A 12,090-nucleotide genomic window follows, 5' to 3' on the forward strand; every position below is an offset into this window, starting at 1 on the left:
TCTTGTCTGCTCTGGTATCCATGGGAGGAACCTGCCATGTGCAGAGCCCTACAGGTGAAAATCTGGATGTTATATGCATCTGCCTTGCAGCACAAGTCTTGGAAGGATCAGCTTGGACCAAAACATTCCTGGACAAAGTGTTTTTAATCTGTTATTCAAATCCTCTGAACTCTCAAGCAGTCTGCCTCAGAGGAATTACCTTCTCCACTGGAAGTGTTTTGTAATCAATGTTTGCCCACAATGGTCAGGGAAAACATTTCCTCACTCTTTGTAGGCACTTCTTAGGTTATCTGAAGATAGTTTCAATCTTAGTCTTTTTTTCTCTGAGTGATATTAATTAATATCCTTTGATCTCTGAATCCTCTTACCCCTCTCTTTCTTCAGCTGGAGTTCCTTGAACTGAGCTCTAAGGCCTTGCTAAGTGAGTGCCGGGAGATTACCTTGGGTATTTGCAGACAACATGGAATACAAGATAAGATATTTGCAGGAGTCATAACATAATATAACATAACATAGCATAGCATAGCATAACATAACATAACATAACATAACATAACATATAACATAACATATAACATAACATAACATAACATCATATAACATGATATTGTTCACTTATGGGCAGCCTGACACATGATGTGCTCCAGATCCTTTCCAGTAGATTGGCTGTGTGCCACAATATTCCCTACTTTGATCTTTCAGCTTTTTTCTACAGTCATTTGTAGTTGTTCATGCTAAATTGTTTTTTCCAGATTGTATTTCCAGTTTGTCAAGATCACTTGAATTCTATTCCTGCTGTTGATGTTTGTGAAGCCCCTCCCAGGTTGCTGCAATCTCCTAAGGCCTGTCTTGTTCCTGTATGCTTGAGCTGTTCCTAATAAGCTTTATTCAGTGTTATGGAATGGATTTTTTTCAATGCTACTGAGCATTGGAGTGCTTCAGACAGGGCACTTTATATACTAGCGCAGAGAACATCAAGAGCTCATTGGTATAAAGTCTGAGATGTCCAAGGCTGTTTCACTAACAAATGAGCATGGCTTTAGTCTCACTGGGGAGTGTTTCTCTTTTGTTAATTTTTTCTTGCTTGGAGTTTTGTTTTGTTTTCAGTTCAAGTTACACTTGTGAGGCAATGTTGTGTAAATGTGGAGGAGTTTATTAAGTTTGTGTGTGGGGTGGGACAGTGAGTCAATTTAGATGTTTGTATTTGTGTGTGGCTTCCACAGGAGCTTTGTGATTAAGGAAAGGAAGTCATAGAGCTCTTACAGTTTGATAGTATTTCTCAGACCAGGCATTTTGCCTGTTGATCCAAGGCCTTATGTGTGCGGTACAGATACACTTTTGGAGAGAGGAGACCTAACCTGACACGGAAGGAAACACAGATTTAATGGTTCTTCTCTTCGCTGAGGCTGTCTTTTCTAGATATTTCAAAAGCTGTGTCTGATCTTGTGTCCGCTCTGTTGATGTGTGATGGCTCTGTCTCAGAGCGTGACTCAGATGCCTGTTGGGACTCTTATGCCCTTCAGGCTCCATAGATTTTTCTCAGCTGTGACTGCCTTTTTTTTCATTCTGCTGAGGCTGTTCCAAGTACAACTTACAATTGCTGGGATGCATCTGCTAGAGTGCTGGAGTGAGGGGTTGTGCTTTCCCTGCTTTCTTCTTCTTTGGGAGCATTTAGCTTCCCTGTTGGATGGTGAAATGTGTGGGCTCCTCAAATAAAGAAGGTAGAAAAGAAAGAGCTAATGGCAGCTTGGGAAACATGTACAGTCTACCAGCACTTACTGCAGACGCACTGCCACAGGTCTGAGAGAAAAGCTTATAATTTAATGTTATCCTTAAAGAACCTCTTCCTTTTGTTCCCTTTGTCTTTTAGGTCTGAGGGGTGGCAATTCAGGTGGAAGAGGCTTTGCAGAGGATGCTGGAGGGGTGAGATAGCCAAGAAGGTTTCACTTCATTCCTGCGACAGGAAGTGACCCTGTCAGCTGTCTGCTGCCCTTGATGGCACCCGGAAAAGACCTGGGAGAGGGTAACCCCAAATAGAAACCTGGGAAAGAGAATCAGGAGACTAGAGAAGGGAGCATAATAAGGCAGAGAATAAGCAGCAGGGCAGAATAAACACTGCTGGTAAACAAAACATGAAGTGAAAGGGCAAAGGCAAAATGAAGTAGGAAGGGAACAGAAATGTGGAGTTGTGATAAACTCAGAAAATCCGTTGGCAATGACTTGCAATCAAATATACATTGTTGGCTCAGGTGTCTCAAAATCTTTCTCTTTGCTTGTGAATTTGACATCAACAATTGCCCATGTCCCAGTAGAAACATCCCACTAGAATGTGGAGGGTGGTGGATGAGGGAGTTTCCCCCTTGCTCCCTAGAGATTCACTGGGGCTTGGCCAGCTCTGGGACTACCCTGCAGGAGAATTCTCTTTCATATAGCCTTCTGCCTGCAGCCCCTTCCTTATCTTCTAAGGTAGTGCATGGCTGCATCATCACAACTTCTGTACTCACCATGTTACCCAGAGAAATGCATCAGTTTCTCTTTCTGTTTTATCTGTGACTGGATTTTGAACTTCTCCTTCCTATCACCTGCTTTGGCTCCCTGAATTAATCTTCAAAGACTCTGGGGCAGTAGCTTCTCTCTGTGACCTGTTAATTATGTGGACCTGGGTGGCATTCAGACCACATGCATGCAGCCATGTGAACGCTACATTTACAGCAGCAAACTGCTTGCAAGGAAAACCTTGCACTTTCGAGAGACTGCAGTCCAGCACAACTAGGCTTGATGATCATCCAGTGCTTTACAGAATAGTTGACATCTAAAGCAGTGATTAATAAATCCAAATGGTGAAATGAGAGAAATGTTGGGACATAATGCACATAAGAAAGAACTAGGCGCTGCGCTGCTTTGCTCTGTGAAAACACTCCTTTGTCTGAAAAATGATCTTCTCTAGGTGAATTCACTGAGTACCTTTGTGTGGATTTGGGTCCATTTTCTTTGTTTTCCTAAACACTGCTGTATTTGCTACCCTGCATGCTGTTTACATTGTCCCACTGTTGAGTCAGGTCATTGGGATTCTCCAGATCCTCAGGATGCATCTGTAAATGAAGACAGAGCAGCTAAGGCATTATTCTTAGGGGACTAGATGCCTTTATTATCCATTAACTTTATGACCTTGGGTGGCTTTAGGGTATTCTCTGACGTCATTATCCTACTGACTTCAAAGGTACTGTATATCAAGTGTTGAAACTTCCTAGCCTGATAAAATCCCTTGATAAGACTGATGTTTCAAAGCATGAAATGTAACTGATGCAGTTGTACAAGAGTGGAGTGCTACTGAAACAGGGTTGCCTTGCTTACAGATCTGCTGATGGGTAGGGGCTTTGTGATCCCTCCAAATGTCCTGGTCAGCGTCCTGGGATGTGAGATCCCTTCTGTTCCCAGGCAAATCAATGCAGATGAACAACTGCCCAAGCTGCTATCTGAAATGCTGAGCTTGCGAGAGGTGCTGCAGAAAGGGAGTGGCTTAGTGTGTTCTAAATTGTGAAGTGCCCTGAAAAGTTTGGTGCAGCTCCAATTTTCCATGCCTTATCCTGGTTAAATGGAAACACTTTTATTACTGGGCAAACATAACTTCTGGAAAGCTTGCCCCTTGCTATTTTAAGCAGAAGTGGCCAAGTTCTGACATGCACCTTGTGCTGTTTGTCTCAGCCTCTGCTCCACGTGATGTCATGTATGTGTTTAGCTTGGGTTACTGGTTTGTTGGAGAAGGCAAGAGAAAGAAGCATAACCTGCACACGAAACAGTCCACAACATTTATGTTCACTCTGAGGAAGAATCTGTCCCTGTTCATAGTCAGTTGTCTTGTGCTTTGTTTGAAATACAATACATAGCCAACCCCTGGGTGCTTCCCTGGAAGCTGATGAGAAATGAACAGACCAAAAAATCATAAAAAGCTGCCTACAGGCATTAGTCCAAAGTCTCTTCCTTGCATTGTCTTTAATTTTGAAGATCACATATACTTTGGGCTTTGTTAACTAAACTACTGAGTCTTTTCCTTTTCTACCTCTTTCTTGTCAGCAAGAAGGCTAAGACAGAGCAGACCTACACAAACACATCCCCATGCTGGGTCTTGTCTTTTCTTGTCATAGGTCCCATCTTTATCTCTGGCCTGTGCTAATACTATATGGCTAAGAAATGATAATTCCTCTTTTTTGTATATTTGGGAAAGGAGCTTTGAGTCCAAAGTACCTGAAATACAAGGACTATGTTCTCTTCTGTTTGCTGCAGGTGGAGCAAGTTTCTTTGCTGCTGGCCTTACTTTGAGAAGACCAGAAGGCTTTGCATGTACATGCAGTCAGTAATATGGAGAGCAGGTCTCCAGCAGAACTCAAACACTATTTAGCAACACATTTTTAAGATGCCAGGGACCACAAAGAGGCAAACTGAGACAAGAGGGTGGGCACTGAATCCAGTTATCTGAATTAATAGCTATCTATCTACTCAGCAGTTTTACCCATCTCTCCCTCTGCACATTACTGAGTCACTCAAAAAGTACATTTGTGACCCTGAGATTAGCTCAGTTGGTTAGAGTATGGTGCTAATTAGGCCAAAGTTATGGGTCTGATCCCTGCATAGGCCATTCACTGAAGAGTTGGGCTTGATGATTCTTGTAGGTCCCTTCCAGCTCAGACTATTCTGTGATTCTGATTCCCTGGTTGGTGACAGTGAGCAAAAACTGTTGGGAAATTCAGGAAAGGAAGATAAAAGCTCAGTAGCTGGCACCTTTATAGCATTTTTCCAGTTTAAATTTGCAGACAGTATAACCTAAGCCTCAGGCTGTTTTCATGAAGTAAAAGGGTGCAATTATACCTGTTTTATAGATAAGGAAACTGGTAACACTGATTTGTCCTCGGGGAACAGGAGGCAGAACTAGGAGGACAACCTCCTCTGCCTGCCTTGTGGCTTTATCTTTAAGCTACCATGTTCTTACAGCAATATTTCTGTGAGGTTAATGGTTCTTCACTGCCAACAGGTATACAAATACAAATATCAACATCATGTACTTGAAATCCTCTGGCACAATTTGTATTCACAGGCCAAGTTAATGCCTGGGAGACCAGGTCTCCAGACGAATCTAAATACTAAGCTGTTGTAACAGCATAGACACACAGCATTATGCACCAGTCAGTAATGAATGAGAGGCAGCAAAAAAAAATGATAATATGTTGTGAGGCAATGCCACTAAGGTTTATGCACAGACTTTGAGGCAGCTTCCTGGTAGGTTATATGTGGGCTTCCAGCTGTCATGTGGAATTTCTGTTGCAATAGTCTTACGGTAAAGACACCCATTCTTTAGAAACTGAAACAGGCTAAGCAGGATGACTAATGTGCCTCTGCAGAAACTTCCTAAGAAACCTGTGAGATGGATGCTCGCATGATTCCTGAACTAATGCCAGGGAAAAGACAGGGGTGACAAGTGAGCCTGTGGACCTCATATGATATTCAGAGACTGGCACTGTTAGTCCTGGTGTCTGAGTATTCTTTGCTAAGGCTGGTGATGCTCCTGAAAAAGCTATGGAAACTTATGGTTTTCACCTCAATTTTTCTTGAGTTTGAGCCAATGGAAGAAGTCAGGTTAATGTTGAAGGCACAGGACTGAACACTTGCTGCTGAATTGGGTGTGTATTTGCACTAGGACAGCGCACACTGCTTGCAGAGGTTTTTGACAGAGATCCCTGAATTAGTATTGATCAAGACAGGATTGGTGTCAGAGGCTCTCTGCCTCCAAACAACATGGGGCTCTTCTCTGGCATTAAACTCACTTTGTAGATGAATTTTTAAGGGAGATGCTTTGGTTTTGTTTGAAACCTTTAATTAATTCACTGTAGTTTCACTTGTTTTCCACTTCTGCAAGATAAAAAGTTTTAAATTCCTTTGTATATATCCCCTCTTAACATAAGCTCATAATAATGCTGGTATTTAGAAAAAGTTCTCTTTTCTGAACTCCTTAATGCCAGGTTTGTCAGTTAAGTAACTTTCCCATGTGATTTTAGCAGCTGATATCAAAGTCCCAAGTAATAACTCCTGAACTATCCCTGCAGAAAAGGTTGAGGCTTGCACATTAACATCATCATGACAAATAAAGAGTACATTATTGCTTGGTGGTTGAGAAAAAGAGGCCAGGAAGGTGAGCGCCTCCCTCTGCTCCAAGTCTGCTGCCAAGTCACTGACTATATCTTCTGTTCATTAAAGTGCCAGAAATGTGCAAGAGGTTGGAAAGCAGCTCAAAGTGCAATCAGAAAGTCAATAACAGTCCTGACATCCTCTCCCTTCATCACAGCCAGGAGTCCATCTGAAGTGCTAGTGATGCAGGCTGGCATAAAAAACTTTCTCAGAGCTCACTGCGGTGGTACACTGTCAAATTTCCTCTTTCTTATTGTAAAGATCAGGATCTAATCGTGGCCTTCTAGTGTCTGCAGGGAGCTTACAAGAAAAAAGGAGAGGGACTTTTTACAAGAATATGTAGTGACAGGAGAAAGGGGAATGGCTTCAAACTAAAAGAGAATAAGTTTAGATTAGATATTAGGAGAAAGTTCTTTGCTGTGAGGGTGGTGAGGCACTGCAACAGGTTGCCCCAGCGACGTTGTGGATGCCCTGTCTCTGGAAGTATTCAAAGCCAGGCTGGATGGAGCTCTGAGCAACCTCATCTAGTGGAAGGTGTCCTTGCCCATGGCAGGGGGGTTGGAACTAGATCTTAGGGTCCCTTTCAACCCAAACCATTCTATGATTTTATGATTTTGTAGGAAGATTTATGTAACAGTCTAAATTTTTAATATATACATATTTTCAGAGGGGTGTTTGTATAGGGTGGGTGCTAGTGTTGCTACTTCCATATTTTCCTGTACTTTACTCCTGAACAGAGGCTTGTGGCTCTCTGAGAAGTGTTTGGATCCTTGCAACGGCTTCATGGCGGTGGACATGCAAGTTGTGCTGATGAGAAGATTAAGTATAGGGAGATTCAGTGACTTACCCCAAGTCAGAAAATCTGTCATTTCTTAAATTACTGCAATAATTTTCAGTTGTCTTGGAAATGTATTATTTTCCTTTCCCTTGGGAATGCATGTAGAAACATTACAACCTTATAACAGCTTTCCAGAGGTGAAATCACTGATCATTACACCTGGCTAAAGCTGATGCTGTTCTCAATGCTCAGGGTGGTTTCCTTACTGCTTCTGTTTGTTTCTCTGTGAAATTCCTGCTGCAAATGCTTAAGTTTTTGGTTAGTACCTGAGAAAAAGGACAATGAGCTGCTTTGATTTGAAAATCCATAACACAGCTGGAGCCAGGAGGCTCCACCCCCACTTCCACCCCCTACCACACAAGCCAAGTGCTGGACTGTGCCAGCTCAGCATTGCTGGTGTCACTCTTTCCTGTTCTGCAATGTGCAAACAACCTGGTGGCATAGTGGGGTAATGCTGTTTGAACGGTCTCTTCAGTCAAGGATTTTTCCAAAATAAATTGGATAGAAATTAATGGTTATGTATTTGAGTGTGATATAGCCTAGTGCTAGTGGGATAGAAAATGCAGCATGTTATGGCAGGAAATGAGGAAGGATTGTTTTCTCAGCAAATCTGGAATAGCGAGCCAGCAGGTGGTTGCAGAGTCAAAAGAGGACAAGCTTCTCTTTTGCTTTTCAGGATGGATGGAGTTGGTAATGTCCTGGGAATGAGCTGTGGAAGAAGAGGGGTAAAGGGATGCCCCTGCTGTTTTGTCTCATCTAAATGATGCTATTTAACACTGACTACCTACCTAAAGTCTCCCTCTCCACCTTTCCTTTTGCTCCATCACTTTTACCAGTCCTCTGGACCCACTGCCACTTTGCTATGGAGCAGTCCTCTCTGCCTGGGTGGGCAGACAGCTACCTCCTCCTGTGAAGCAAATGGAGTGTTTCATCCATCACACACTGTGCAAAATTACGGCCTTCCTCAATTTTTATCACTCAGTGTCATGATTTCCTGCAGATTGTTTCATATAGCCAGATCTGTCTTTTTCTCTGACAGCACCTTCCATGCTCTGCTTTCTCAAAATCACCCATGAAGTTCACTCATTTTGAACAAATCACTCTTAAACAGTTTACTACTGGAGAAAAGGACTTGTGAGTTATTTTCTGTGGAATGCTATCCCTGTGGAGGCTCAAAGCATGCATTTTCTGAGTCGTTTCCTAGGGCATGCTTTGAGAAGACCACCTGGGTTGGGACCAGGCACTTTCTCTCAGCGGTGCATAGATGGTGTTTATTTGCAAGCTGGACTAGCAGTGATCTCTGGATCTGCAGTCCTTGGACATTGTGTCAAAGGGTAACAGGAATGACTCACATTTCATCAAAATCTTCCTGATAACTCAGGAGTTCTTTGAGATGGATTTTTTTACTGTTTCTATTGACCTGTAGCATTGAGGGTCTGGGTTGTGGTAAGTTAATGGTATATCTCTGAAAACTAGTGAAGAGGGGATGAAGGAGAAAGCTCCTTCAACAAAATGTGAAGAAAAATGAGACCTAAATGACTCCATGTCTCTGGGAGGACTCCTGGTAAGGGAGGCTGAATTGCTGCCTTGAGTGTCACTCTCTTCAGCATTGAGTTGGTCTGTGCTGTGTGGAGTGTGCTAGCAAGTAATAGCGAACACAGTACCACAGACTTCATTTCTCACCTAGGGTTTCCTTCATGCAGAATTACACTTTCCTCAGTACATGCTCTTGTGTGAACACTTGAACTTGTGTGGGGCTCTCTTCCAGAAGGCTCTTGCCTTGCTGTCATCACATGATGGCTGGGGAGTGTGGCAGTGGATCCTATTTTGCCCTAAGTCCTGATCAGACATCAGAAGCAAAGAACTAGAGACCACCACAGTGGCGACTGTGTTGCCTGGGGCCCACGTTACTTTGCTAAGCCCCTTTTGGGGCAGAAGTCCCTAAAGCAGTGGTGTGAATTTCTCCAGAGATGGCTGTCCCACTGATACCTTCATGGGACAAGGTGAAATGTTTCAAGCCCCAAAAATATTCTTCTTTCAGATAGGTGCCTTCTGAATGACCTCTGTTTGCAAAGGAACTCCAGCAAAATAGAAAGCCCAGTATACCTCATTGAAGGGACCAAAACCATTATCAGAAGGTTATCAAAATGTCTGAATCTGGAGTCAGCCTTCTGCTGTATAAAGCAAACTAAGATTTTGATAAAAGTGTTATTGTGAATGGAGGTTAAAATAATAAATACAGGATTACTTTTCTGTTGCAAAGGGGAGGTTTGGGTTGGGTGGTTTTTTTTTCTTACAATCTCAGAAGATTTCATGAGGAAGATTCCCTTTGAGCTGTTCAGCTCAGCTAAAAAAGGTAGGAATTTTGTTTATTTTGTGATATTTCATGGGAAATACTTACTAGCCCTGATGCTTTAGTCAACCAGTGTGACATGACAGCCAGCCTCTATTTTCTTGATATGGCAGCAGTCACTTCAACATGTAGAAAAATTTCCCCCCACATGACACCCTCATCCATGGTGTGACTTTTCATTTCGAGAATGTAGTGAATCTTGTCACTTTGCCTGGAAGCAGTTCCCAGAAGAACAATATTGAACAGTGGTGTCCCAACAGTGACTCTGAAGGTAGCTATGACTGCAGCAGCTTGGGCTGAAGCAGGTCAGCAGATTGACTGATCCCTGCAGGAATCAGGAGTCTGTAGGCTCCAGGGCTGCCCTTCCACAGAGGACTGTGTCCTTGTCCCTGTGTGTCACCAACACACCAGAGCCCACTCCTAGCTCCACTGCTGGAGGGGTTCTGCAAGGACAGAAGCAGAAATGGATGATGGGGAAAGAGGAAACAGCACCTTTCTCTGCATTTGGCATATGCAGACTGTTGATGAACCATTAATAACTCCCCTACAGACACCAGGTGTAACAAGGAAGAGCTACTGAATAACCCAGTGTGTTTTAGCCGCTACATTGCTAACTCTCTAGATAATATTTTACTTCTGGTTTCAAGTACTTGCTGTCCTTGCAGGATGTTACACTGGAATAATCTGTTCTCTCCAGTGCAGAAAACATTCAGGGAACATAGGAAATTAAGTGGGAGCAATTTAATAAAAATCCTTTCATTTTCAGTTCCCAGAAACTTTGAGCCCTCACACCAACCTGTGCTATGTGTCACTGGCATATCAGACCCAAAACAGGAACTTCAGTGAGAAATAGGTTCTTGTGAAATGTGCAGGAAACAGCACTGGGTACTGAAGTCCTCAGCTCCCCTGTAAAGCTGATCCCAGAGGGGCAACAGCCATGAAATTTTCTTTTCCCTTTGCTGCCGACGTGCCTTGGCTCTGACCCAGGGAAACCTCTTCAAGAGGAGTACAATTCAGGTCACGACTTGGCAAGCCCTTCACTGCATCAGGACTTTGGTTTCCAGGTTCACTCTGGGCAAAGATTAACCTCTCACACATAGATGTGACACTCTCTGGTAACAAGACTGTTGTGCAAAAATAGGCAATATGGCATTTCCTTGAGCTCTTGGTTCCCATCGACCAGCAGGTCTTTCTCTGTGCTTTCCTCTTTCCCCTGATAACTTCACCACTCTAAACTGGGGGTTAATTGTGAAGGAAACAACAGGTTCTGGACTAGTCTCCTGGCAAAATTCATCTCACATCTCCCCAGCAGCGCTGTCCCTGGCAAGCAGTGGTACCCACCTTACTATATGCATAGGCCCTACTGGCATCATCCACAATATTCCAACCCTCTCATACAGGGAGAGATAGTGGAGGGTGCTGACAACCAGGGTGCACGAGATGGCAGACCAGTCAGGCAGAACATGTACAGGGGTTACAGACCATGATTTCGCAGAGGTCCTCTTCATCAAAGACAACCTAGAGAGAATGAAGAAGGTGAAGAGAACCAAGGGGATGAGACCTGAAGTCGGCAACCACCTCAACGTCGGTACCACCGTAACTTCAGCTGCTGATGCAGAAGCCCAGAGAACCCTATACCACAAGATGGCAAAGAGACGACAGCTGAACCACCAGCTGAGAACACGTCTGCTCCTGAGGCCGAGCAGGACGCTGGCCATGGAAGTTGGAATCTGCTAAGGAGTGTGTAACAACTCACCTGCCAAATTGACTAGCCCTGGAAATGGATGGTGCTGGAGCGTCAGGCCCGCACCCGGCCATCACTGGCAGTGTGAAACCCGGGGGGTCTGGGCCGCCACGCGTAGGAGGGCCCCTGCAGTGCACCTCCAAGTCTGGGGTGTGAGCCCGGGTGGAGCTGCCGCAGGTGCAGATCTTGGTGGTATTAGCAAATATTGAAAGGAGAGCTTTGAAGGCCGAAGTGGAGCAGGGTTCCATGCGAACAGCAGTTGAGCGTAGGTCAGGCGGTCCACTGCGGGACGAGTCTGTCCCAGCCCCTGCCTCTCGGAGCCCCCTTGATGTTCTTAGCTGAGTGTCCCACGAGGCCTGAAGCATCTACTTTGAGAAAATTAGAGTGTTCAAAGCAGGCCGGCTGCCAGCATAGTGCAGGTAGGAATAATGGAGTAGGACTCCGGTTCTATTTTGTTGGTTTTTGGAAATGGGCCCATGATTAAGAGGCATGGCTGGGGGCATTCGTATTGTGCTGCTAGAGGCATCACCCCATCAGGGCAAAACACTGGAGTGTGGTCAGCAGCAATTGTGATTCCTGCTCTGCCACTGAAGTCAGAAAGGAGATGGGATTAGAAACGGGATTGAAAAACTGAGCAGAAAGTGAAAAAGCAGAGCTGCTGCAGGGGCTGGGAAAACTATGCTGTTGTCTGAAATAGAAGCAAATACTCTGGATGTGGTTGGATTAATTTCTGGGCTTCACCACATGTATACATAATGAGCAGGTAATAATCCATGAGGATCTGGGTAGAGGTTTGGGGTCAGCTTCGTGGGTTAGGAAAGTCAAAAAAAATAGCTTAGGAAAGGCACAAGGAATTTTCATTGATGGAAAGGTGTCATGAAATTCTCTGTGGTGCAGGGCAAGAGTGTCCTGTGGCAAACAAGTGTGCACAGCTGTCTTCTGGAGCTAATAAGTACAGTGGGGAATGGCCCCTTC

The sequence above is a fragment of the Chiroxiphia lanceolata genome, chromosome 6 (assembly GCF_009829145.1).
Source record: "Chiroxiphia lanceolata isolate bChiLan1 chromosome 6, bChiLan1.pri, whole genome shotgun sequence".
NCBI classification, from domain to species: domain Eukaryota; kingdom Metazoa; phylum Chordata; class Aves; order Passeriformes; family Pipridae; genus Chiroxiphia; species Chiroxiphia lanceolata.